Source organism: Mus musculus, chromosome 1 (assembly GCF_000001635.26).
Source record: "Mus musculus strain C57BL/6J chromosome 1, GRCm38.p6 C57BL/6J".
Lineage (NCBI taxonomy): Eukaryota > Metazoa > Chordata > Mammalia > Rodentia > Muridae > Mus > Mus musculus.
The window spans coordinates 176,596,285-176,624,017 of record NC_000067.6 but is presented as its reverse complement, the minus strand read 5'-3'; the positions used below and the strand labels follow the sequence as shown (position 1 = coordinate 176,624,017).

Genomic DNA, 27,733 nt, shown 5'->3' with positions numbered 1-27,733 from the left:
GAGAAGAGCAGATAGAAGGTCTTACATCCTGTTGAGACATATAGAGGGACCCAACTCTTTCCAAGACACTGAGACAGTGGTTCAGCACTCTTCAGGCTGTTGAATGCTATGGAGTATGATAAAGGGGATAGAGAGAGTTGGCTTTTCATTAAGATTTCTATATCTTCACTGCGAGGACTTTCAAATGCTATTATTCCATGAAGAAGGAACAATCACAGGAAACAGGCCCTTCAGGACACTGAATGGCAGCGGGTAAATCCTTCCCTATATCTGAAAGCTATTCTCTGGCAGCAGGTCAGATGGCCCTTGTAATAAGCAGACGGCTTGTGGATTCTTTAGAACTGCTTTGTGAGTGCTCTAGCTGACACAGGGACCACTACACCCATACTTGCTACCAGGGATATGTCTCCCACTCCATTCCTAGTAGCTTTAGAATTTATGATTAGAATAGCTGAACTGGCCTTGGAAAATAGTACTCCAGACAAGAAAGGCCTCAGTAAACTTCAGATGACCCTGAAGCAATTCAGCAACTCGGGCAAGTCATGATTGGTGAAATGAGGGAGCTGTGACTGGTCCTTATATGGAGCAATTACAAAGCTTTGGTGCAAATACAGACCTTTATTTGCATTTCCATACCCACATCACACGCTAGTCCTTCCAGGCTGTAGAGCCAGACTGTTTAGTTCTCTTCACGTGAGGCTGAGATGCTCCGATGCATTACTCCCTTTGTGACAGCATTATACACAATAAAAGTTTCTCCTAAATGGTCTTTTCTTGCTTCATCTGATGTTTATTATGGGTAGAGAAGGCTGAGTGGTTGTTAATGGTTGTAGTAGCTGCAGAGGCAGAGATGATGTAGACAGTAGAGAGTCATGCCATCAGAAATAACAGAAGATAGTGGATGTGTAGAGAATATGAAAGGTTCAAGAGCCTCTAGTTCTCACAATGGAACTGTCAGTTTCTGGTTTCTGGCCTGTAGATTAGTAGGCCAAAGCTTTCCTCCAAAGCTGCTTAACAGGAGTGTCCTTTACGCCATACCTGGGCATCTATGATGCAGGTCAGACCATGGTCCTGATGCTGGAAAGTGAGACTAACAAGGGAGGCCTTTATTGAGACTTCCTGCTCAAAGCTGTAACAAATCATAGATGCCTTCATTCAAAAGCACTTTTAACCCTTTCCCATAATCAAGTTAAATACAGAGTGTTCTGCTCAGGGGAGGGATGAGGCTGTGGCAAGGGCAGCAGGCTGCAGACATAGAACTTTGCCTTACTCTGTCTCAGTCTGTTTTCACCAGGACAAGCTAAGAGGTTCTTTCTCATGGCCAGATTGCTTCTTTCTGCAAGTGAGTTTGGGCTGGATCGCTCCCTCAGGATCATGCAGAAGTTGCAGTTTTTGGGAACAAGGGTGCCAGTAGGGCTGTGTCTCAGGCCAGGCCAGTCTTTCACCTTTAAGAGAGCCTCATTCACATCTACTCATCATTGAAACGGTGCCGGGTTGCTTTGCTGACTTATATCAAGCCAGCTTACTTGGGGGTGAGATTGCAGAGAATATAAATTCACTTTTTAAAAGCTGCCAAACAAGGGCGTGATTCATTTTCCGATTTTTTACATTTACCTCTGCATGTGGGAGAAGACATATACAACAGCGTTCTTTAAAAGGCTGACTCATTCATCCTTGCTTCCCACTGGTCTGTGGATTTCTCCTTTGGCTTGGAATTTGCTCTGTCTTATGCTCATCCACCTGTTCCCCCCCCCCTTTCTTTCTTTTTCTTCATATGGATCCTGTCATTGGCCTTGAACTTGATAAAAAAAGAAGGCTAAATTTTCAGGTCAACAAGCCCAGGAGTCCACCTGTCCCTGCCTTCCCAGCACTGGGATGGCATATGCATGCTGCTGCTTTGCTTAGCCTTGTGGGTTCTAGAGGAGCTAACTCAGATCCTGTGATTGTAAAGCAAAAGCCACACGGACTGAGCTGTAATCAGAGCCCACATTCACCTGAATTCCTAATTAAAAATCTTTACTTTTCTGGCTAGGAAATTTCTGCATGCAGTATGTGTGATACTCTCTCTCTCTCTCTCTGTATGTGTGTTTGTGTGTGTATGTACGTGGCTGTGTGCACCTCTGTGTGTGTGTGGCTTGTGTATGTGTCTCAGTGTGTGTATGTGTGTGTGTTTCCCTGGTGTGTGTCTGTGTATGTGTATGTGTGTATGTCTTCTGTGTGTCTGTGTGTTTATGTCCAGTGTGTGTGTGTGTGTGTGTGTGTGTGTGTGTGTGTGTGTAAAATGGTGTTTTGTAACCTCCAGTTCCCATATGGAGAATAAATTACCCCAAAGTTGAGCTTCTTCTTCACAGAGACATATTTCCAGCAAAATGCAAACCAAGACTGTGTTTTATGATTATATATGTTAGGATAATACTATATTCTATAAACTATGTTTTCCATATGGTATATCATGGCAGCTTCAAACAAATTAATGGGTGGAGGATATAAAAGGAGGCAGGGCAAGAAGTAGGGCCAGATGTGATGTTTCATGCTCACTTCCGATGACTAGCAATGCGTAGTTTGTGGTTTAATCTTTAGATGCACAAAATGCTTTGCTTTCACTCCTGCCTCACCCATGTGATTTCATTTGATCCCATTCTCTTACAGATAGGTTAATGTTTATTCCCATTCTGTAGGCTATTAGGTGATAAGTGGATTGGGCAAGCTTTGTAGAGGAGGCAGGATGAAAAGCTGGGCTGCATCAATTGAATATTCATCTTTATCCACTGGTCTCCCCCACCCCACCTTTGCCCATGTTCATCTTGGTCTCCATTCAGAAGTCAAAGTATCACTTTAAAGATTTAAATCATCTCATGGAACCCCCCCCCCCCCCCAAGCCACATACCCTATCAGTGTTCTTTGTGTTCCCTATTGTAGTGTCAATTAACCAGGAGTCCTGGTAGTCAGGTTCCTGGATGCCGCTATCTCTGGCTGATTCTGCCCCCCTCACCTTCTATTTTCTTTCATTATTCTCCAGTCCCTTTGACCTTTCATTTCCTAATGTTGCAAACACTTTCAGGCCTTGGGCTTTTGCTTGCACTTCCCCTTTTCTGGGATTCTTGTGTGGCAAACTCCTACTCGTTACTTGAATCTCAGCTCAACTCAGAAAGCTCTTCCTTGGTTTTCCTAAGAGAGCACCCCTTAGCCCATCCATTGTAGTTTAAAGCTTGGATCAAACCACACACCTCAGTAAACAAATGTGTTGCTATTGGCTTTAAAGGTTTTGCCACAGTGAACCCACAGCCCGAGAGAAGGCCGAGGTTAGGCAGTCCTTCAGCTGTATACAGCTTGTTATTTCCCCCTAGTGATCCACAAGATCATGAATTTTTATGTATATTATCAGGTGAACATGTTTAGCATTCACAGCTAGCAGCAACCTGTTTTATTTTTCCTGTAGGTTTTTATGACTTTCAAATTCACCAATTTGTTTATTTATTTCATCTCCCTCCATTGTATGCAGCCAGCTTTATTTTGCTTACCCTGTGTCTTTTGCATTGGTTAAAATAGCACCTGGTACACCAAAGGGGGTTGGGATATGTTTGTTAAGATAATGAGGCTTCTCTTGTCAAGAACACAGTAGTTGGAACTGGCTAAGGATTCCAGATAAAATCAAAGCCTCAGGAAGATGAAACAATCTCACAGTTGTTGATGAATACCTTAAGATGTTAACTCTTATAGGTCTTTAAACTGCTGCTACCAGCCCCCAAATAAAGTAAATGTAATAATGTACCATGATTCTCGAAAAGATCACAGCCGTAGCAGAATCATCAGGTTTAAACGTTGGGGAGACCTGTGGAAGTTCCAGCCAAAGTCAGTGATTGTCATCTGATAATGTTTATTTAATATTTCCTGCCAGGACCAAACAGCAGCCATTTACTGAGCTGATAGCTCCCATCCTTTCAGGAACGTATTCTAGCCAAGACACTGGGATGCATACTTCCTGTGAATTTCTGCTTCCTATAAACTTCAGCTCTTGTTCAGTCATTAAATGAATGAAGACCAAACCTCCTGGTAGTCCCCACCCCCACCCCTGCTCTCATCCTTATAGCAGACCAAGGTTTGCCCTCTTTCAGAAAAATCACAGAAGTTCCAAGGGAATCAATACCAACTCGACTGGCTCCGGAATCAATTCAGAGACAAGCTGCTGGATACACCTGTGAGGGGTCTTCTTGATTACATTAAAGCAAATAGCAGAATGCACCCTAACTGTGGGCAGCAGCACCTTGAATGCTGGAAGAAAACTTTTGAATGCCTTTGAATTCTCTTTGTGTCTTGCTGCTGAGTTCATCTGCTCTGCTCGCCAGACCATCTGCCATATAAGCAATGCCACCACCCTCCACTGACACTCCATTGACAATGCTATGCTCCCAGCAATGCCACCAATACACGCATGGCATTGCAATTCACCATCTTTTCCTTGACTGGAGACCGATGCTTTCTAGGAATTCTCCAGGGCCATGGGGCCAGATTAGCTTTGGACCAGATGTGGAAGCCACCAGTTCTAAGTACCTCTAGTATGAAGCCAGGAATAGTTGGATTATCAAGGTTGTATCATGTAAATCAACCCAATAAATCTCTTTTTAAAGCATATTTGTTTCACTGATTCTGTGACTCTAGAGAACCTGGACTAACACATATGCTAATAAGATCATATTATATTCTACCTGGTGAATATTTTCTTTGTGAGTTTTAGCTTCAATAAATGCACACACACACACACACACACACACACACACACACACTCCCTAAAGGAATCTGTTTTTCCTACATCTGAAATTTTTTCAATGACTCACCCACCTACTGGGTCCTTAATTCACCCACTACATACTGGAGCAGACGGCACAGCCCCCTTTTAGATGCCACCTCTCTTGCCAAATTGGCCAAAAGCATTCATACAGCACTTTCTGAATTGCAGCTTCAGTTACAACTGTCAGGCTGGGAAGCTAGGAGGCCACCGAGCATCTCAAATGCCTGGTCTAGTTAGCAGCCTATCTTTCTGTTGTTCTGGAGCCTAGTGAGGGGAATGCAGTCGACTTCAACATGGTCTGGTCCTTTCTATTCATTGGTATCGATTTCTTGGAAATAGCTCCCAGTCTTCTGGAGGCAGTCCCAGCAGAGCAGGGACATCAGGAAAAAGGAAACAACCCTAAGCCACATCGTCATGAGCTCTCTACAATTAGTTTCCAAGTGAACCATGCAGTCATCACCCTTTCCTTTTAGATAGGAAACCAAACGGCAGAAGTTACCGACTTTCCTCCACTGAGGAGTTTCAAATGAACTGAATCGACTCCTGGTTAAAAAAAGAAACTTTCTGCCTAGCTCGAAGATCAAGGGGGAAGGAAAAGAAGCAGAGGAATTAGATTGTGTCGAGGGTGGGGTGGGGTGGGGGGAGGTTTGTCCACAAGAGTGTCACTTTTGTTTTGTTGTGATTTGAAGTCACAGTCCAGGGCTAGGGAGATGGCTCAGTGTGTAACTGTGTTTGCTGTACAAGCATGAAGACCCAAGTTTGGGTTCTTCCACACCCACATAAACCTTGGGTGTAATGGCATGTGGTTGTAACCCCACTGCTGGGAGGCAGAGACAGGCAGATCCTTGGGCTGGCTGGACAGCCTGGTTAGCCAAATCAGCCAGCTTCCGGTTCAGTGAGACTTTGTCTCAAAAATAGTGCAGAGGCCTAAGAAAGACTTTTTATGACACTCTATGGCCTCTGTACATGTATATGAGTACACACACACTCACGTACACACGTGTGAGAGGATGCATTTACATGTGACACACACAAATACACACATATACACATGACACAAGTCATAATCCTTATAGGTTCTGCTAATGCCAGAAGTCAGTTTATTTGTTTAAAAATTTAAATTATATTTATTAGCTCTACCTACCTACCTATCTATATCTATCTATCTATCTATCTATCTATCTATCTATCTATCTATCTATCTATCTATCTATCTATCTTGTGTGTTTATGTGTGAATGGTGAAGGTCAGAAGAGAATTTGTGGAAGTTGGTTCTTTCTTTTCATCACATTGATATTGGATCTAGGCCATCAGGTTTGATGGCAGGCCTCTTTACCAACTGAGCCATGCTTCCCAGAAGCCAGTTTTAGACACAGCACAAGTTGGCCTGTTCTTTGTGACCATAGTTTGAAGTTCTTCCTTCCCTTGGCACTTCTTGGCTTTTTTTTTTTTTTTTTTTGTATTTAAAGCATTCCCCAAAGGTCTATATGTGAAAGGTGTGGTCCCCAGCTGGGTACTATCAGGAGATGGTAGAACCTTTGAGGTAAGGTCCCAGTGGGAGGTTTTGGATCATTGGGATATGCCCGTGCTTCCTCTTTTCTTTCTCCTTCCTGTCTGCCAAGAGGTGAGCAGCTTGCCCCACCATGTATTTCCCAGCCAGATGGGATGGGTTTCCTCACCACAGGCTCAAAAGCAATGGGCCAATTGACCAGGTATTGAAAACACTAATATTGCAGCTGATATAAACCTTTTCTCACTGTCAATTGATTGTCTCAGACATTGCAGCCCAGCACAGGACAGCCAGGAAGCACATTCCTCTGGGGGCATCCTCTTAGTTTCCCTCTTGTTGCTGTGACAAAATGCCTTGCAGGCAGCTTCAGAAAGTAAGGACTGAGAGCATGGGAGATGGCTCAGTATAGGGAAGGTGCTGGCCACACAAGCATGAGGACTGGAGTCCGGGTCCTCAGTATCCGTGTACAATGCCACTCAGGCGTGGTAGCCTGCAGATACCAGCAGTTGGGAGGCAGAAGCAGGGGGTCTCAAGGACAAGCTGGTAAACTAGCCTAGCTGAACTGAGCACTGGACACAACAAGAGACCCTGCATGTGAAATAAGCAAGAAGATAGATATTCCACCTCAACCTCTGGCCCCCTCATGATGCACATGCCACATACTCATATGCACCTAGACACAAGAACACATACATACATACTGACGTACAAAATAAAGAAATAGTTTATTTTAGCTCATGGTGTGAGGGGACATAGTTTATCACACTACAAGAGGCATACAAGCTGGCTGTCTCCCTTTGCCTTTTTATTCAGTCTCTTTTTATACCAGCCCATAGGCTGGTACCACCCACATCCAGGATAGGCCTCTCTTCATATAAATTTTTGGGAAACTCTCTCAAAGATATATCAGAGGTGTGACTTGTAGGTGATTCTAAATCCAGGCAAAGACGATGAACCCTTAAGATAAATGTGGGCAAAGGCCAATGACTAAAGGCCCACGAGGGTCATGTTTTCTGCTTTCCACTTGAAACAACATTAGCTTCCAACATAGAAAAGAGATGCTATTTTAGGAAGTGTACATGATATCACATAATATCCTTTAGCCAGTCACACTGAACAGTTTGATGGAAGGAAACAGAAATGTATCTTCCCCTTCCCTTTGAGTTGAAGGTAGATTGTGCACATGATCGGGAAGTGGAGGGAAGTGTTGAGTTGCCCATATGAAGCCTCTTCACCATTCAGGGAAGAAAGATCACCAATGCAGTGAAGACCTATGTGGCAGGTATTGCCTCATTTCTGATGTGGCCTCAGTTAAAAGTCCTTGCATTTAAATGTAAACCTGGCATTTAAAAAAAACGAACAGTTAGTAGTGAGAGGGTGGGGGAGGAGAAGGTCTTGTTTGTTTAGCTTTGCTTTGCTTTGCCACGTGACATTTCTTCCAGAGATGAGCAGTAAACGCCTTTTCCCTCAAGATCTTTTCTAAGAACATAACTCTCAAGGAAAAAAGACTTTGTGGAATGGAAAGGAAGGGGGAGGGGGAGAGGGTGTGCAGAGTGGAGGGGAGGAGAGGGGAGAAGAGGACAGATTGTAGAAGGTAGAATAAAGCTTTTTCTCTTTTGACGCTCTTTTAACAGAATGTTAGTTTGGGGTTTTGGAGAAGTAGCTTAGGTATTCATTTGCACAAGGTTCTCAAATTATGTTGCTGCCCTGACCCCAACTCTGGCAGTGCCTACATCCTTAGCTTCCAACACAGTGCCAGTTGCCCCTCAGGGCCCAGTGAAGGGCAGAGAAGGAAGAATGAATGAAGGCAGTGGTACTAGCAGCCCTCAGGCATAATGATGTCACTGTGGTTTCTACGAGAAAAACTCCATCAGCAGTTCTACCTTGGTCTCCATGGAAACAGGTAATGGATTAACAATGAAAAGTTGAAATATCTTTTGAGGGATCTGCTTCTAAGAGGGAATCTCCTAAAACTATTCACTAAATTATGTTAATAGACGTAGCCTGCTACTCTCTTGGCAGACATAATGGGGCATAGATCTGTCCAGAGCTTCAAAAGACAGATGCAGGACCCAGTGCAAAATGAAGCAGTTTTCTTGAGTCTTTCCATCCAGGAACTAAGATAAGAGAAAACCAGATCCAACCCACTGCATTCTCCTATCTGCCTGCTCAAGGCCTTTTGATAGACACATGAAATGGAACCTTCTCATTCCTAGATTTGTTCGATTGTACTTTCTTATTTAGCTTTGATCTGAAAGTAAAGACCTTTTGGAAGGCTTATTTATTATTTAGTCTAATAGGGAAGATTGCTCTCTCTCTCTCTCTCTCTCTCTCTCCTCTCCTGCATATGCAGTGAACAAGGTGAAGAAGGTCAATCCTATTAGAGCTGATGGCTGTCCTCATCTATGACCTGGGAAGGAGTAGCCCAGGGTGAGCAATCTACAGCCTTTGTTGGAGCATTCTGAGCTAGCTCTGCCTCTCTGGCTATATATGACCAGGAAGCCACCAGTCATTCTGATGAGAAGAGGAGGTAGGAACTTCATCCTTCTGATGAGCCAGGGGGTATACCAGTCTCCTTCTTGTCCTTGGATAGGAGCTAGAAATGTCATTGGTTTTGTCTTGGCCAGAGGCAAGAAATGCTAGGAGGGAATTCACATTTCTTATATCGCAGCTCTACAGGAACACCTGTGCCTGTACATGAAGCTATGACTGATATACCAGCCCGGACACCAGTCCCTTCTGGACTACTTGGGAACTGTATATCTGAATTTCCCTCGTAAAATTGGGTTGTATCTAACCCCCAATTTAAACTCATCTTCTAAGTGATGTTAGGCTCTTACTTAACTCTTGAGGGGAGAATGTTGCTGGGATCAGTAGCCTTGGAGGCCATTGAGGGTGGACCCTACTTCCTGTTTCCCTGGTAACACTAGAAAGGTAAACAGTAGCTTGGCTACTCTTTGGTCCTAGCGATCTAACGAGTGGAATACCTCTGGCTTTGGGTGGAGACAGGATATTCAGGCAGACAGGTTAGAAAACTATATACAGTGGTTACTCCTCTCTGAGGTAATTCAGCTAAGCCTGTCAGTCACCTGGCCAGGAGTCCACCCCACAGGAAGTCTGATCCATCTGAAGACATCTACAGGCAGGAGAATAGTAATTATCCCTTAATGAGATGAGGTACTTATCTATCAGAAGTCCTTTATCTAGGCCAATGGTTCTCAATGTTCCTAATGCTTGGACCCTTTAATTCAGTTCTTCACGTTGTGGTGACCTCCAACCAAAATTTTATTTTGTTGCTCCTTCTCTAACTATAATTTTGCTACTGTTATAAATTTTAAGGTAAGTATATGTGTTTTCCAATGTTTTTATGTGACCCCTGTGAAAGGTATTACTACCCCTCCATGGAGTCACAACCCACTGGCTGAATATGGATGCTCTAGGCAAACATATGGAGCTCTTGCCCTGTGGTCTACATGTTTTTCCTCAAGAAAGCATAACTTCTTTTTCCTTCTCTCTTTTTCTTTAGGAGCCTACCCAAATCATAAGCATGCGAAATCTGACACTGGGATTTCTTGGTCTGTGTTTCCTTTTCTTTATAAATGTTGCCATCTCTCCCTTTCTGCTATGTGGTCACTGGGTAAACTAACTTCACTGGACCCCAACTTAAAAGCATAGCTTTCTCTTTCCCTCTTCTCTATCTCCCTTCTTCTGGAGCTGTCAAGATTCACAACTCACCTACCTTATTATTCTTTCTCAAACTCTAATATTGTCCTTGAACTTCCTTCCCAGTGCAGTTTAAAATTCTACCATTAATGAGACTATGAAGCTCCCCAAAATGGAATCCCAGTTTTCCTGGTAACATTTGTAGGGAATGCTAAATTCGCTCCCAAAGAAATGCATAAAAAACCTCTCCTCATGAATATGGGGTAACTGGCCTCAGTTTTTCAAGAATGCTAATGTCAAGGGCTGTCAAAAGCATCCTTGTTTCTGAGACCTGGCCATCTTCATCCTCCAGTCACCTTGAATTCCCTTCTTGATGTAGATGTGGAAATGGAGGCAGTCAGGTAGACCTTCTTATAAAACTTGCCTTAGTCCATGACACAAGCAATAGTGTGCTATCAAACAAAGCAAAAACAAAAGAATGGTTTCTCCTTGAGCTTTCCAAAGGGGGACACACTAGAGTTGAGCTGTGCATCTGAGAGCCTGCCCTACAGGAGCACTGGTCTGTATATGCTCACCTGTGCAGCTTTCCTTGCTGGGAAAAGAAAAAAAGGCACACTGACCGGTGCATCTCTGTGGAGAAGAGATAAGTACCCTCATTAGGAAGGCTTCGAAAATGAGGGATTGGGACATCATTTGATCTGATTTGGGTAGCACTACACTCTCAAGCCTGCATGCATTAAACCAAGGTGAATTAGAGCAAAAGCGCCGGCTAGGGGGGTAGGGAATGGAAGAAGCCCGCTGAAGACAAATCCTTAATGAGTTTTCTATTGAGGAAGCCAATAAACAGCTTGTTAGAAGCAGGTCAAGGGAAAATACATATTTATATATTCATTCTCCACCTATCTTTTGTGTCCGGCTTGCAGTCGAGAAAGCCTTAATTCTGTGGTCTATTACCACCATCAGAGCGCGTGAATAACAATGACGCCCGCAGTTAATGGCTTTCAACATGACAGAGTTGTCTGGAAGTGGTGTATGCTGGGAAGTCAGGCTGATTTCTTTACAGGGGTCTTTACACTGTCCTTCAAATTCCTGCTGAAAAAAAAAAGCTACATGTCTGGGAAAGATGCCACCCCACCCTGTATGGCTACCTCCTATGCCAGGTAAGTTAAGTTGACTTTACCTGGACAACTCTGAATAAACCAGGGGTGGTAATGCTTACCTATGAGCCCAACATTCCAGATGTGGATGCAGGAGAGTCAAAAGTTCAAGGTCATCCTTGGTTATATGGCAAGTTTGAGGGCAGTCTGAGCTATATGACCCTATCTAAAAAAATGACTCTTAGAAAATGTCTACCTTTTATCTTCGGTTCTGTTACTAATTTATGTATCACACAGTAGAGGAAGTTTGGGGACACTGAGTCAGACAGTTCCTCTGTTATTGGGGGCAAGCTATGACTCAGATTCTCCATCTGCAAAGCAGAGGTGATGGTAATGAGCAGCTGGAACTGTCTGTTATGTTTTAAAAATAAGGTTTAAATGAAGTAATATATGTAAAATGTAGACTTTGCATTATCTAAGAGTAATTCTAAACTAATTATTCAAGGAAATCACTTGTGCTGTTATCATAATTTTCCAGTCCCTCACACTTTCTAATTTGTTACCTTACAGAGTGAAATGAACTTGGCAGGTGTGATTGAGTTAAGGACCTTGAGACAGGGAATTATCCTGGATTATTTTTGGGGGGCTCAGTGTAGTCACATGGGTCCTTTAAAATGTGAGAGTCCAGTTGGCTGTGTGCTTGCCTAGTGTTCACAAAGTCCCAGGTTGGATCCTCAGCATTGAGTGGGCATTGTGGCACACCCCTGTATTCCCAGCACTCCGGAGGTGTAGACAGGTGGGTCAGGAGTTCACAGTTCAACTTGGCTACATAGTTCAAGGCCAACCTAGACTATATGGGACCTTATCTTGGGAGAGGGGTTGGGAGGAGAGAGAGGGAGGCAGAGAAGAAGAGAAGGAGGAGAGAAGGAAGAGGGGAGAGACAAGGCAGAAGAAAAGGCCAGAATAATGACCAGTGAGGTCTTCCCCATTTTGCTGCTTCTATCTTTAAAGGGCAGTGGTTCTTAACCTTCCTAATGCAGAAAACCCTTTAATACAGTACCTCATGTGGTGACCCCTAACAATAATATTATTTCATAACTGTAATTTTACTACTGTAATGAATTGTAATGTGAATATCTGATATGCAGGATATCTGATATACAACCCGTAAAGGGATCACAACCTACACGTGATGGGCCCATGGCTACCTCTCAGATTAGTCAGGTTCCACATGTGTCAAGGTCCATCTCCACTGCAAGGCCTTTGGGCCTTTGCCTCCACTCAGGTCCTCTCCACCTGCAATGACTCTCTCTCAGAGAGCTGCCAGGGCAGGAGGGTGAGCATGCAGACACAGTCAGCTTGCTCAGTCAGGTGCATGCCTTGCTGCTGCCATTTGCTAGATAGGCATCCCAGACAAGTCCCTGAGTGTCTGGTGCTCCATTTTCCTCACCTGTGAAATAAGAATAGCCACAGCACCCACACAGAAAGAATTACTCTATGTCAACAATTCAGGACTGTACTGTGTTCCACAAGGCCAATGATTTCGGTAAAAATCAACTTTGCATATTTTTGACTTGTGCTTTTAACCTTAGTTCAAGCACAGTATAAGGCACCCAGCATTTGAGAATGGCTCAACTCCCAGCAGGCATATTAAAGAAGAGATATCTTTAGTGAACCTGGGATTGAACTGAGACCTCCAGGTTTATTTCTTTTTCCAAGGTTGAATGTTCACCAAACCAATAAGAGGCAGAATTACTATTTGAATGCTGGTTATTTGTTTGATGTCTCAAAGCTTGTCATAGGTAATGTCCCATGTCCCTTCTAGCTGATGCCTCTCCCAGCAGGGATCTCCAGTGAGGCTTCTTGGTTCCTCCTTTTTCCTGCTCATTGGAACATATTTTATTTGCCTGATTGATAATGAGGACAACAACGATGACGACGATACATATAATGTCACCTGGTCAAATATCTCCAGAAAGCATGGGCCTAGGACTAATAGAGCTTAAAATGTATGTTTCTTCAGAATACCTATCAACACTCAAAGGGTTATCCATGAGTCAGGTGAGGGGGAAAAGTCAGCCCATAGAGGATTCCTCAAATCATGCAATATAAAGATTGTCATTTGTAGCTCTTACAATTGGGCTGTGACTTACAGAAATTGCTGAACTGTAGATGGTAGCCTAAATGTAAGTGCATTGGTACAAGTCATTGATGGTTATCATATATTATCTTATTTGAAGATATTTGTCCTTGGATTTGGTTGGCATTTTGCTGCCACATGCAGACTATTGACTATTCAAATACCACTCAACTTAAATTATAGATTTAAAAACATGGAAATGGATGGCATTTCATTTAATCACATTGCAAAAGTCAAGTGGGGGCTAGGGAGATGATGAAGAGCACACACTGCTGTTGTAGAACTCAGTTCCCAGGACTCACACAGTGGCTCACAGCCAGCTGGAACCTCAGTGTCAGGGGATCCAGTGTCCTTCTCTGACCTCAGAGAGTACATGCATGCACATGGTGCACATACATACACTCTGGCACACGCATAAAGAAAAATAATTATTAAAAAAAACCCAACTAACCAACCACTTGTCATAAATCAACTGGGGTTTTAATGCAGACAATAAATACTCTTCTGTTTTTCCAATTTTTCTTTCTTGTGTAACATATATATATATATATATATATATATATATATATATATAAAAATCAAAATTTCCATGTTAACAACTATTAGAGCTTTGCTGATTTCTATCCACACCCCCTTATCATTTGCTCTACCCAGATCTTCAAATACTTTATGGAATATAGAAGACAAATCACATGTCATTGATCTTTCCTGATCTGAAGGAATAAGGTTCTGATTGACAGCTTCTGGTGGGTTAGCCATGCTCCAGTGGATGGCCATGCATCTGAGAGTGTAGGGTAGCACCAACTGTACTTGGTGGGTATATAGAAGGAAGCTGAGTAGGAAGTTGGGTATGAAGGGAAAGGAGGTTAGACCTGGGGAGCATGGAGAGAGAGAGGGAATATGATAAAAAAATACATTGTATAAAATTCTCAGAGAACTAACAATGAGAAAAAAGATTTCAATTTTTTAACATTGAATGTGATGCTACCTGTGAGTTTTAATATACAACTTTTGTTGTGTTGGGGGAGTTCCCATCTATTGGAGATCATGAAGTGAAAATTATTGTTTTTATCTTGAAGGGATAGTGAGTTTTGTCAAATGCTTTTCTGCATGGAGATGATTATCTGTTCTTCTCCCCTTCTTTTTTCACCTCAATGTTCACTGGTGATATTGATCAATAATTTTCTTTGCTTGCAGTGTTTTCTCTGGGTTTAATAGCAGAGTAGTGCTAGTCTAAGAATGTCTAAGTTAGGAACTATCTTTACTCTTCCAACAGTGTCCCCCTTTGGAAGATTTTGAGAAAGAATGCTTATTCTTTAAATGGCTGGAAGGGGTCAAAATGAAGCTGTTGAATTCAGGGGTTTTCTTTGTTGGGTAACTTGTAATTACTGACTCAATTTATCACATATATCAGGTTACATTTTCTATTTCCTGATGATTCGGCTCTAGTAAGCTATGTACTTCTAAGAATGTGACCATTTCATAAAGGTCATTTACTTTGTTGGTGTGCAGTCATTCCCAATGTTTTCTCATAATTCTTTTTATTTTTGTAAGATTGGTAGTAATGCCCCACTTCCACTCCTTACTTTGGCAATCTGGGCTTTGGTATTGTTGGAAGTACTGGGGGTACACAGGGCTTTGCACACTCTAGGTCCTTGCTATAGTCCAGAGTTCTAGCTCACAGCTCAAGGTAGTATTTTTTACTAGCCAGTCAACTAAAAGTTCAGTAACTTTTAAAATCTTTTCAAAGAAACATTGTTACAAACCTTCCCCTACTTTCTACTTCATTTATTTATTAATTATTTTTCTCTTCATGTTTGTATAAGGTTCACTTGTTAATTGGTCACACTATAAAGTTATATAGAGAGTTAGACCTGAGGTTTTGTTTGTTTGTTTTTTTTTTTCTACTGTAATGTATGTGCTCGTAGTCACAATTTCTCTCTCACTGTTCTTTCAATCATTTCAACAATTAGTTACCTAACCTCCCACCTGCCTTCTACTGAAAAGGTCAGCTAAAGAACTTTGGGAAGGTCATGAAACACTTGCCCCTCAGGAAGGGCATTCCTCAGACCACAGGGTGGAACCAACCTGCAGGTGGGGATACATTTCAAAGGGCAGACTATTGTCCACCCTCAGACAAGGGAAGTCCTTGCCACCTCAGTCCCTAAAGACAAATCAGCTAAAAGGGTGCACTGTTCCACCAATCATATTGTGCCTAGATGCTGATTGCTCTATTCTGCCCTTGGAAACCGTATAAAAACTCACTGATCAGGCACCAGAGGGTTGCTGCTTCTCCTTCGGGTCTGGGACGACCCCAGTGCACTGGAACAATAAATTCCTCCTGCTTTTTTGCATCGACTCCAGCTCCATGTGGTTCACTCAGGGGATCTCCGGTAAGCTAAGGCTCCACTACCATCCATGTTCATTCATAAGTCCTCTAGATTCATGCCTTTTCACTTCTTGAATGTGCTTTCTTCTTTATTTGTCATTAGTTGGAATTACAATAAGGCTTTCTACTGTGCTGTCCCAATATCATCTCCTCTGGTTTATTTTCCATATTCTATAACTGTTCTTAAATAACGACATGATTTTCTCCTTTTTATGATATGGACATGCTGCTGTTTCATTTCTCTCAGCCTTCAGTAAAGTCTAAACTTTGACCATGACTCAGAAATGTCCAACCCATATCCCATAGGTCACGTATGGCCTAGGAGAACTATGAAAACAAACCAACACAAATCATAAGTTTACAATATTATGAGATTTTTTGTGACTATTTTAAAAATTCAATTGTATGATTCCCAAGTATGAACTCTGTAGATGACATTTTTTTGGGATGTCAAAAAGTTGGACATGCCCAAAGGATCTGTTACACATGGCCTCTAGCCTCACCACCTGACTGGCCTCTTCATACAGTTTCATCAAGCTTAATTAACCACTTATATTTCCACAAAAGTGCATGTGCATCATTTGTAACCTTTTCTTGAAAACATCTTTCCTTTCCTCTTCCTTGGTTAAGTTGTACTCACTACTTAATACTGGCACAGGATGCAATCATCTGGAATTCTCACACCTTTCTCTTTCTGCTCTGGGTTAAATACTATTCATGCTCTTAGGACCTTTTATATACAAGTATTGTAAGACCCCTGACCCTCAGTCAGTGGTACTTACATCAAGACTTCCCCAAGTGAGACACGGAGACACTGATCGATGCAAAAGCAAGAGGTTTATTTTCTGGCACGTTTGGCACATCAGGATTGACCTTCAATTAGTCCCTCAAGGAGAGTGACTAGAAGGCCCCAATGGCTATTACAGGTAGTTTTAATACTTTTTAGGGGCACAAGTTACATCAGCAAGGTTACAGCTCAAACTTATTGACTAAGCATACTGACTTTTAAATCTATTGGTTAACAGGCATGGACAGATCATGACATGCATTTGAACTCTACCTGGGACTTTTCAGAGGGTCGGGTGACTATCAGTCAGTACATCCTGTGGGGTTTTCTGAGAATTTTTTACTCAAAAATGTTCCTGTGGGTGGAGAATGGAACTTGGCCTAGCTTTGACCCCAGGCGGGATGGGGAAACTAAGGAGGGTATGGAAAAAGCCCTTAGGGTCCCCCACTATCATGACCCTGAGCTCATCTTATCCTACAATCTTTTGTTTATGTAAGACTGTGCCCACTGTACAACAGGGAAAGGAAACTCTGGTTTCTATGTTTTAATGCCTATGAGAATTAGGTATTAAATCTTCATAGAATGAATAAATGGGTAAATGTCCACCACCCTTATAAGAAAAATATCTCTTCTTATTCTGCCAGAGAAATAAAAAGCTACATTATTATTAATTATTTAGAGATGACTTGGCAAGCCTGGGTAGGTGTGGAATGACATGGTTCCTGCCCCTGGAACAGGGCCAACAGGCATGGACCTCCTAGGGTGCTGATGGTTACTGTGAGCATAAGACTTGTTTGTATAATTACGTACATATTTTCATGTCCTGCCTTTGAGGAATGTCCTCCCTGTTAATGCTAATGACTCAAAGATAATCAGAGACCAAGAGTTGGAGGCAAGGGTGTGGCTAATGTCTCAGCAAAACAGTAAATGCTGGAACCTTCAGGACAGTCCTTAAGGCTGTGGAAAAGAACTCTAAACACATGAGTTCAAAAATATATAATTTCTCAACTATGCAAAATATAAGGATGCAATATGAATTACATGAGGGGCTTCATGAACCTAAAGGAATATAATAAACAGTTGCACTGTGAGCTAACGTGTCAAAAAGATACTAAGAAGGAAATAAAGAGATTTAGGGAGTGGTGATCTCAGGAGAGACCACATTTCTCTCTCTCTCTCTCTCTCTCTCTCTCTCTCTCTCTCTCTCTCTCTCTCTCTCTCTTTCTCTCATGCTTACAAAGGCAAATGGATTCCTGAGTTCAGGGTTGGCCTGGGACAGAACAAGGTTAGGACCAGGTGTGGTAGAAATGGTAATTCCAGGGTGGGGTCCCACCCAACTGTCAGCTGTCTGCTAAGAATCAAAGGGCTGGGGTGGTGGGATGCTTATGATTTGCAAGAGATGAGCTATCCAGAGAATTTTTAGAATACCAAGGCAGAACTACTTTGAGAACTGTCTGGAGCAGGAGAGAGAGAGACACACACACAGAGAGACAGAGACAGAGAGAGAGAGAGAGAGAGAGAGAGAGACAGACAGACAGACAGGGAGAGACAGAGAGAGAGACAGAGAGAGAAGAGATACACACAGAGAGACAGAGACACAGAGAGAGACACATACAGAGAGAGTGAGCTGTCTGGAGATCTCTATAGAAAGTAGAACACAGAGAAAGCAATCTGCAAAGGTGTCTCTAGCAGGACATAGCCACCAACTTGAACCCATGGTTTGACTTTGAGTTGTTTGTTTTTGCAACTCTCAGATACTCCTTTTTTTAGAACCCCTCTCCAAGCCAAGGCTGGTCTTTGGTATAGAGACACTGAATAGATGAACATGTAGATAGAAAGTGTTTGATGGATTTCTATACTCTTTTAAGAAAAAAGATAAAATTAATACAATACAGGTGGCTTTTTCTTAAACATTTATTAATATAAAATTTTTTCCTTTTCTCCCATTTTTATAAGACACAAACTGTATTTTCCTCTCAGTTAATTAGATGTTATAGATTTGTGGCCCAGTCACATCTTTCACTTGAAACCATTCTACCCTTCTCCAAACTGCCACTTTTATTACTTTCCATTTCCACATCTTCCTGCCAGCTCCATGACCAAGTGTACCCCGAGGCAGTCATTCTTTTCCCTTTACTGAGGGAAGCTTCACAGAAGATGCAGGACCAGCAGTTTTCCCAGCATGCAATTTGCTATTACTTTAGATAACATCCTACTCCTGTCTTTGTGGAATATTTTCAGGGATGACTTGAACTGTATAGTTCTTCCTTATGAGTGGGCTGTCTTTTGACTTTGGTCGCAATAATAGTTGGTACTATATTATATTGAATCACATATTGTATTGTATTGCATATTGCATTGCCTCATGTAAAGGGTCAATTTAATCCATCAGAGTTGGAGAATGGCCAGGGAAGAGAGGCCAAGTCCACTGAGAGGCAGAGAGTTTGTACAGCACCTCTATAAAGTGACCAGTCATTCCCACAGTGTTTATTTTGTTTAGAGAGGGGAAACAGAACTTGACCTTAGAAAAGTTGCATTGTCTGGAAAAGTAATTTCAAATTTCTTTGGGACAAACTGGCAAATGCTTCCCTTGAAAGATGTTAAAAGAAAAATGTGCTCCTGCAAAATTTATGTTGAACCCATTCTTCCATCGAATTCTCATCCTGTTGCTAGCTTGGGTATCTCATCCTTTTCCAACTATTTTCATTTTAGTTAACTAAACACATTTTTTTTTTTTTTGCTTTTCAACTGTGCAGTGTTGTTTTTTCTTGACCATACTCAATAGTACTACACTTCCCTGAATTATGTCCCCTCTAAAATGTAGCTTGCTTCAATGAACTTGTGCTTTCCTATGAAACCCTATCTTCTTTCCTTTACAAGCTCAAAGGAGTTCCTTCAATTTCCCTTTCATTATCTACTTTACACTGTAATGATTTTTTAGTATGTTTTGCACTGTCAAAATATCTGTGTTGACTCCTAACATAGTGTCTTGGGTCTTGTTCAACAAGTCACAGTTGAGTGTACCTTGAGAGACACTTGGTTTAGAACATCACTTCTCAACCTTCTTAATTCTCCTACCCACTAACACAGTTCCTCATGTTGTGGTGATCCCTCAACCACAAAATTATTCTCATAGCTACTTTATAATTGTAATTTTGCTACTGTTATGAATCATAATGTAAATCTCTTGTGTTTTCCTATGGTCTTAGGTGACTCCCCAAAGGGATTATTATGACCCCATAGGTTAGGAAACACTGATCTAGAAGAGACAGAGAGAGCTGGGAATTGGGAAGCCCATAGAGACATAAGGGATGTCAATGCTGAAGAGACACTTCCACCATGAAGGCTTAGAATGGAAGGTGCTGACTCAAAAAAGAAGCTGCATTAAACATGTTCAGAACAGGCATGTTTTGCTACCCTCTGGGAGGTAGTGAAGGATGTAAAAGACAGAGGAGGTTCTGCTCCTTGGCGCCTTATACTGGATCAGATATTCTGGGAAGACAGAGAACGTGACTCTTAAGTCTCAAGGAGGGTGAAGATGCTCTCAGCAGGATGAAAGTTCTATGCTGGAAAAAAAATGACCTCAGCTTTTTGTATAAAGAGCATTTAACTTATTTTGGCAACCCCAGGGAGCCACTGGTATTTGGAGAGGGAGTTCAGATAAAAATAATGTCAGCCATTTGCACTCCGTTCTTCCAGTGGGCTCAAGGTCTGGGTAATATTTGCTATTACTGATGGAGGTTTGATTTACAAAGTCTACCTCTACAGTGCTTCAGACTCAGACCCAGAGGATCCAGGGCTGTTTGTCACATCTGAAACACCCTGAAAGAACACATTTACCCACAACAGGCTCCTCAGGCTGACTAGCATAACAAGCAATTCACACTAGAATTAAATTCCATCCATGTAGGAACACTCTTATGCTAATCTGAAGTTGATTGGTAAAGCGTACAGTAATTAAAAATGCAACATCTTGGGCAGATAAGCACTTAGAAACACGGATTTTCTACATTATGGGAACAAAGGCTTCAGAGTACTCTCTTCCATTTGGTGATGAGATGCAGGGGATATTTTAATTCTTTAGCTCTAGAGTAGTCTGAGTCCGTGTGGTGTTACTATTTGCACAGGTTTGACTTTCTTTCTGTCCCCCCTACCTCCACTTACCTTCACCTGCTTAATAGCTAATTAGCATCAGACGACTCCTTCTAGGTGCAAGTTTGTCAACAATTGTGTGCTTTCTCAAGCCGCTGACAAATCAATCATGTAGGTGTGCCATTTCCTGCTTTCTTCTAAAAATTTAAAACGTGTCTGAATCCAACATGGTATCCAAGGTGCACCCAAGCTTTCAGTTGGCTGTTTTCATCGTGTTTGTCAGGAGGCCATGTTGTGTCTGCTGATCCTCTTCATTCAGTTAATTGTTCACGGAGAACAATCCCAAGAGAAAATGATGACAGATGATCTGAGGATACTAGTAAAATAGTCTCCCATCGTGTCTTATCCTCTGCTGCTTGTCTACCTGCGAGTCTTAAAGTAGTTTTCTTTTACTGTTGAGATCAATGTATGCATGTTTTGGTATTCATTTAACTAAAACCACATAGTATCAAAATTATGCTTTATGACAAGTTGATAGGCTGAGGCATCAAGAATGTGATAACAAAACATGTATACTGAGAACTGGGGAGAGGATAACAAAGGGGTGGAAAGAACCCCATAAATTAATATTTTGTTAATTAAGCTATGCATATTTATTTAAGTAACACATGTATTTTATTTTGAGACAGAGTATTAGTCTATAGTCTGTCTTTCCACCCTGTGCATCAGCCACCTAAACATGGGATTACAGGTTTATATTACCACGATTAGTATTATAGTTTTTATTTCTAAATAACATTTAGCATTTTTTATTGGTTATTTGGGAATCTAACATCATGCTCCCTGATTGTGGTCACCTTCCAGTCCTCTCATGTCCATCTTCTTCTCCCTATGATCTCCCACCCTCCCCCCCCCAAAAAAAAAGGAGAAAAAAAAAGAAAGAAGAAGAAAATAAGTCAATTTTGTCTTGTCTATACGCTCACTGGAGCACAATCACATTCCTAGTGGCCTGGACAAGGGAAGGTGAACCTTTGTCCACCTGCACCCATGCCAGAAGCCATTCTGCAGCAAGGGGCAAGGCCAGCTCTCCTGTGCCCACGAACATCAACATGACTTCCGTTGGCAGCCCAGACCATGGGCTTCAGAGGTAACACGGACCACACACATCAATGGCTCCTGACCATAGCAGGAACACTGACTCATGACCCTTAGCAGCTGCACAGACCACAGGCCTAGATTTGTCCTCAGGTCACAACACATGCCAATCACATCAACATGCCCCGCCCCTCACTCAGCCAAGCATCTCTAAGGTGTCAGTCAGAGGAACAGGCAGCTGGTTTATAAATGCATGTGGCTCTCAGGCTTTATCGGGACCTGGTCAAGCAGCATGGACTGTAGTCACCAGCATGACTTCTGGTGACATGGTTGACAACTGTGGTCCTCCAAGGAGGTCCAACCCAGAAAGTGGCCTTTGCAAGAGGAATCTGGTGGCTAGGAGGCATGTCCAGGGGCCGAGTGTGCATCAGCACACGCTCCAGGTTGCTGTACGCCATTCAGCTGACTCTACTGGGCACAGCATGGCAACCTCAGTCTTCTCTCATCCATCACTGCCACCATGTCTTCAATTTTGCCTCTCTCCAAAGTTCACCTGTTTATCTATCTTTCCTACCTCTCCATCCATCACATATTTAGTCATTACAGTTGTTGTGTTTATAAAAAGATAAGGAGAGAGAGAATATGTTTGTTGGATGTGTGGGGAACAGGTGTACCTCCGTGGGCCCATGCTGAGGTATCCCTTCCCCCGGAGGAACCAGCCACATGATGGTATAGTTTAGAATAGAATTTATTCAGGGCATGGGGAATGGAGTTGAGAGGGTAGTAGAGACAGAGAAAGGGAGAGAGAGAGAGAGGGAGAGAGAGAGAGAGAGAGAGAGAGAGAGAGAGAGAGAGAGAGAGAGAGAGAGAAACTGGCCATGAGTATGTGGAGAGAGAGTGAGGAAGAGAATAGGGAGAAGGGGAAGGGACAAGAGGACAGAGGAGAGCAAGAAAGCAAGAGAGCAAGAGAGAGGAGGGGGCAAGCGTCCTCTTTTATAGTGAGTCAGGCACACCTGACTATTGCCAGGTAACTGTGGGGTGGAGCTTAGATAAAATGCTAACAATGGTGGCACCCACTGCCCTGAGGAGGCAGAGGAGGCAGGTGGACCCTGGGTGTCTTCCACCCACCCAAGTGGCAAGGCAGCAGTCATAAAATAACATTTGAGAATACATGATAATACAAATAATCTCCACATAAGTGTAAAGTTAATAACGTAATGAATACCCAAAGCCTATCACATAACCTAGGTTCTTTAACACAGACCCATGATTTACACATCAAACACATTGTTCTCTTAGTTTGCTCCACTACTTTCCCCTCCTGCTATCTTCCCATAAAAGTTCAGGCATTTTTGGGTTAGTTTTTCCCTTCATTTCTTCTTCTTTGTCAAAAATTGAAGTACTAAGTACCCCCACTTTGGGCATAAAACTTAAAATTTTTCAGTAACTACATAAACAACTTAATAATGTACACACCTACCTAAAGCCTAAAGGAAAAAAACCCCAAGAAAATAGAAAAGTATAAATATAAATAATCTCTAGAAATATGAGATGAAATGAATGTCAAAGCTAAGCTAATTAGTTTTTCTTGATGGGAGGAGACCCACCTAACATAGAAACATCCCCAGAATGGATTGAGAAACAAACATCTGGCAATGTGGCATCCAAAGGAGCCAACGAAAGTAACTTAAACATAGCAGTTTGGCAGAGAAACATGAAACAAGGATATTAAATAGTTAAGAATTCTGTTAAGGAGTTTAGTCCTCAATGATACTGTTAAAAATAATGACATTCTACAAGCCAAATGAAGTTTTGAAATACAAAAAGCAAATAAGTACAAGTAAAAATTAATTTTGATACAGTAGTTATGGCAGGTATTTTATCCTTACCTCCCAGGCGTTGATAAGATTTTTGGAGACAAAAGAAACCAGGACATGAGTGCTTTATCTGTGGATGCTGATGTTAAAATCTAGGCACCAAACTTTGCACATTGCAAACACATTTGTATAAATGGTTTATTTTATTTAACTTATGTGTATGGTGTGTGTCTCTGTGTGGGTATGTGCACACACGTGCAGGTATCTATGAATAAAAGCTTTGGATCACCTGGAGCTGGAGCCACAGGTGGCTGTGAGCCAGTCAACATGAGTTCTGGGAGGCAAACACAGGTCTGGTGCAAGAATTGTACATTTTCTTTCCTGCTGAGCCATCAGTCTCAGAGAACACATCTTTTTTTTCCCAAAACTCATTCAGTTTTAAAACAAACATCGACCATATGTGAGATGAAACTAGTTAAGTTCCTCACAATAAAAATAGTATAGTCTACATAATTTGGAAAAAATGAATTGAAATTAAAAATAAATGTCAAAAGTAGAATTCACAGCCTTACCACAAATGTAATTTGTATTTGTAGTCTAGAAATAATTTTTAGACTACAAGAGTAGTTTCATTTCTGAGAGGTCTAGAAAATAATGAGAATATCAAAACCTATAGTCATGACTACAGATACAAACAGAATTAAATTCATGCCTTGAATACTTTCTATTTGTTTTTTTTTAAAAGCAATAGTAAAAGTCAGTTAACTAAGCACTCGATTTCCATAGTGAGGGGGACTCCCAAGAAATATAATTAGAAGGAATTGCTTGAGAAATTTTGACAAATATAGTCTAGAAGCTAAATGAATTACAAATAGTCAATCAAGAGAATCCAAGCACAAAACAAAACAAAACAGACATTGGTACTAGCATCCAGGCTCACGGGCCCTGGAAATGGGAGAAATGATTCTGAAACCAGAGCAGGGATACCTGCTGAGAGCAGTGACCACCAGCTAAGCAGGCGGTGGCTCTTCAACAGGACCAGGGCATCTTGTATAGGAAACTTTGTCATTCACAGTGCCACCCAAGGCATCATCTCAGAGAAATAAGAGAACCAGACTTGTCGGGAGCATCTGGTCCTGGCTGGTCAGTATTTGAGCTTAGTCCCAGGCAGGGCTGTGGTGAGCTCTGAAAGCCAGGCTGTGGTAGACCAGGAGGCTGACTCTGGCCTATGGGTGGGACTCCCTTACAGCTGCATGGGAGCACTGGGTCCTTGACAAGAAAGTGCCAATCAGGCATCACCCTGGCAGGATCCTTTCCCCAACACGTAGCCTGTTTGGGTTTGATGTGGTACCCAACCATCTCAATAAGAAGTCAGTTGAAACCCTTGTTAGTTTAACTGAGAGGCAAGACTGCTAGGATCATATAGATGCAACACTAAGAACAGAAAAAGGAATAATTATTTTATAGGCAAAATCAAAGTAGTTTAGAAAGAGTCTCTTATTAAGGCTATAACTTAGTGTGAAGGAAGGTGGTAGGTTTTTTCTTTTTTTTTCTTTTTTTCATTTTCCCCCCTCCTAACTAAAGGTAGGCAAATTGGTTGGGGAAGAATTCAAAACTTAATATAGCAGGAGTTGTAAGACCCCCATCAGTTGATAGGTCTGCACGGAGGACTCACATGATTGAGGGAAGCTGTTTATTGCACTGGAAATATACAGGCCAACTCAACAAAGATGCAGAGGGTGGAGCCAGGAGAAGCTGTGGTAGGTTTGTCCTCCTTCCATGGAGTCACACTGTGTTGCTCACCTGAAGGTAAGTGTCCAGGGACTTCTCTGAGGCCCATTGTTGTGAGGATGGAGAGCCTACGCGTTCATCTTTCAGTTTTTCAGTAGGTCAAACAGACAAACATTGCCCAGGAACCCAAGTGAACAAAAACAGGCATTCACCATAACTGTTGCTATTAGCATGAGCTGTCAATCATGGGCGGGTCCCAGGTAAACTATTCCAGGGCCTTAGAGAAGCTGGGCAAGGGTCAGTCTCAAAGTCATTTAGAATGTATAACTTAGACAATGTAGGTATGCTAAATTAATCACTCTGCGCATATAAAAGAAGTGAATTACTCTGAAAGACATTTTGAAAGTTGTCAGGATTGGCCATTAAAAAAAAATAACTGGGCCTCTTTACCTTCATAATCAAATTCAATAACATTTTAGAACAGGTCATTGCAATATGATTAGAACTTTCCCAATGTCTTAGAAAGGAAGAGATCCCATTTACATATAATTTTCGCATAAAGACATATAAAAGGCAATGATAGTATATCAAAGTGAACTATAGATGAACCATGCTTTCTAACATGAAGGTGAAAAGTCTCCTTAAACACCCGCTCATAGGGACTTGAAGCTCCTTAAAACAATGAGTCTCCTGACTCTGTGGGATCCATTCCAGGAATTCAAGAATGGGGCAGAAGAACCCTGTGAGGGGGAACTGGGAGGAGGGCAACATTTGGAATATAAATAAATAAAATAATTCATAAAAAGAATGCCTTACTATCTAAAAATGAGTGGATATATAGCATTGCTGTTTTGTGTTTCATGAAACACAGATCACACTTCTCATTACCCAGAAAAATGCTCTTCAACAAATTTATTCTATTTATGACTTTAAAATAAAGCAAAAAACATTTTCTCACCTCAAAATCTGAAAGTATGCATTTCAAGTTGTTAATGAGACAAGACCAGTCAATTATCCTCTGGATTCATTCAGCTACATTTCAGTAATCCTAGAAGTGGCCATTAAAATTGAGGGAAAGAAACACAAAAAGCATAAACATTGCAAAATAATTTTGAAATGTTTCCTCTCAGATGATATGATTCCCACCTGATGAGGCTAAGGAAGCCAGCTGGAATATGGATGCAGACCAGAAGAGCCCAGTGAATGGCAGTTTAGGAACACATCCAGTACTGTTGTATACCATCAGTGTCTGAGCCTGGATGTGTGTATCACCAGCCTCAGATGTCCCCTTGCCTGTGTAGAGAAACACGGCTCACCTGTAAGCCGGGAGCTGTCTACTGTGACAGGTGTGACAGCTGTGTAACAAATGTCTTTGTATTTAGAAATAATAAACCTACTTTTGTTTAAATGACAGATGTCTAGAATTGGTTTCTTTGTTTTTCCAGAGTCTAGAAGAGGTGTAGTTTGTTGAGTTGCTGAAACAAACTGCAATCCCCTGACTCACTGTGGATTGGATGTGAAATGTCCCTCCACAAGGACATGTTCTGAACACTTGGTCCCCATCTGGTGGTGCTGGTTAGGAGGTGGTGGAGTCTTCAGGAGGCGGGGCCTTTGGAGGTTATAGCCTGGGTCTCTGATTCCAGCCTTTGTGTTTGCTTCCTGGTCCTTTGTACTGTGAAGGGACTCTGCTGCACCTTGCCATCACTGTCCACCCTGCCATGACTCCTCACCTCCCTGGGACAGAATGAACCTTCTGAAACCATCAGCCCAAACAAATCTTTTCCCCCATTAAATTCAATCAGTTATTTTAGTTACAGAGATGGAGAGATAGTACAAACACAAACAATGGGAATTTATTTCTTATAGGTCTGGAGGCAGAAGTCTAAGATCAAGGAGCTGGCAGATTGTGTGTCTGGTTCATCAACAGCACGTTCTGTGTCCCATGAGGTAAAGGGAAAGGCAGCTCACTGGGACTTGCTTAATAAGGTTACAGATCCCATTCATATGAGTCTGGCTTGGTGTTCTGATCACCTCCCTGAAATCTAACTTCTTTGTGTGTGAGAGAGAGTGAGCACATGTGCATGTGCGTGTGCGTGTGTGTGTGTGTGTGTGTGTGTGAGTGAATGTGTATAGGTGTTCATATTTATGCACATTTGAATGTGTGTGAATGTGTATGTTCATGTGTGCGTGTATGCATGTGTGTGTACATGTTCATATTGATCCACATGCCTGAATGTTCGAGTGTGTATGTGTGTGTTCCATGGTGTGCATGTGGAGGTCAGAGGATAACCTCAGGGGCTGCTTCACCTTCCACCTTGTCTGAGACAGGATTTCTTTGTTGTTTTTTGCATATTCCAGCTTAGTTGGTCCCTGAGCTGCAGAAGATTCTCTTATCCCCACCTTCCATCTTCCTGTCAGAACACTACAGTCACAGACACTCACCACCTGCCCTGCTTTTTGGGTAGCTTCTGGGAACTTGAAGTCATGTCCTCACACTTGTGTGACAAGCAGTTTTACCTATTGGGCCATCTCTTCAGTCACAATCTCATTATTTAGCTCTATCACATTGAGTATTATGTTTCAACATATGAATTTTGAGAGACATACAGATATACAAACTATT

General features: G+C 42.0%; 1 long non-coding RNA gene across 2 annotated transcripts; it reads left to right on the top strand.

Moving 5' to 3' along the window:
- Positions 1-9,253: 9,253 nt before the first annotated feature.
- Gm36586 lies at positions 9,254-26,509 on the top strand. 2 transcript variants are annotated; one of them, XR_373729.2, is made up of 3 exons: positions 9,254-9,325; positions 11,026-11,122; positions 26,241-26,509. It is a non-coding gene; the product is annotated as a predicted gene, 36586 (long non-coding RNA). The 2 variants fall into 2 exon arrangements; XR_373730.2 differs by lacking the exon at positions 9,254-9,325 and adding an exon at positions 9,335-9,476.
- The last annotated feature ends 1,224 nt before the right edge of the window (positions 26,510-27,733 follow it).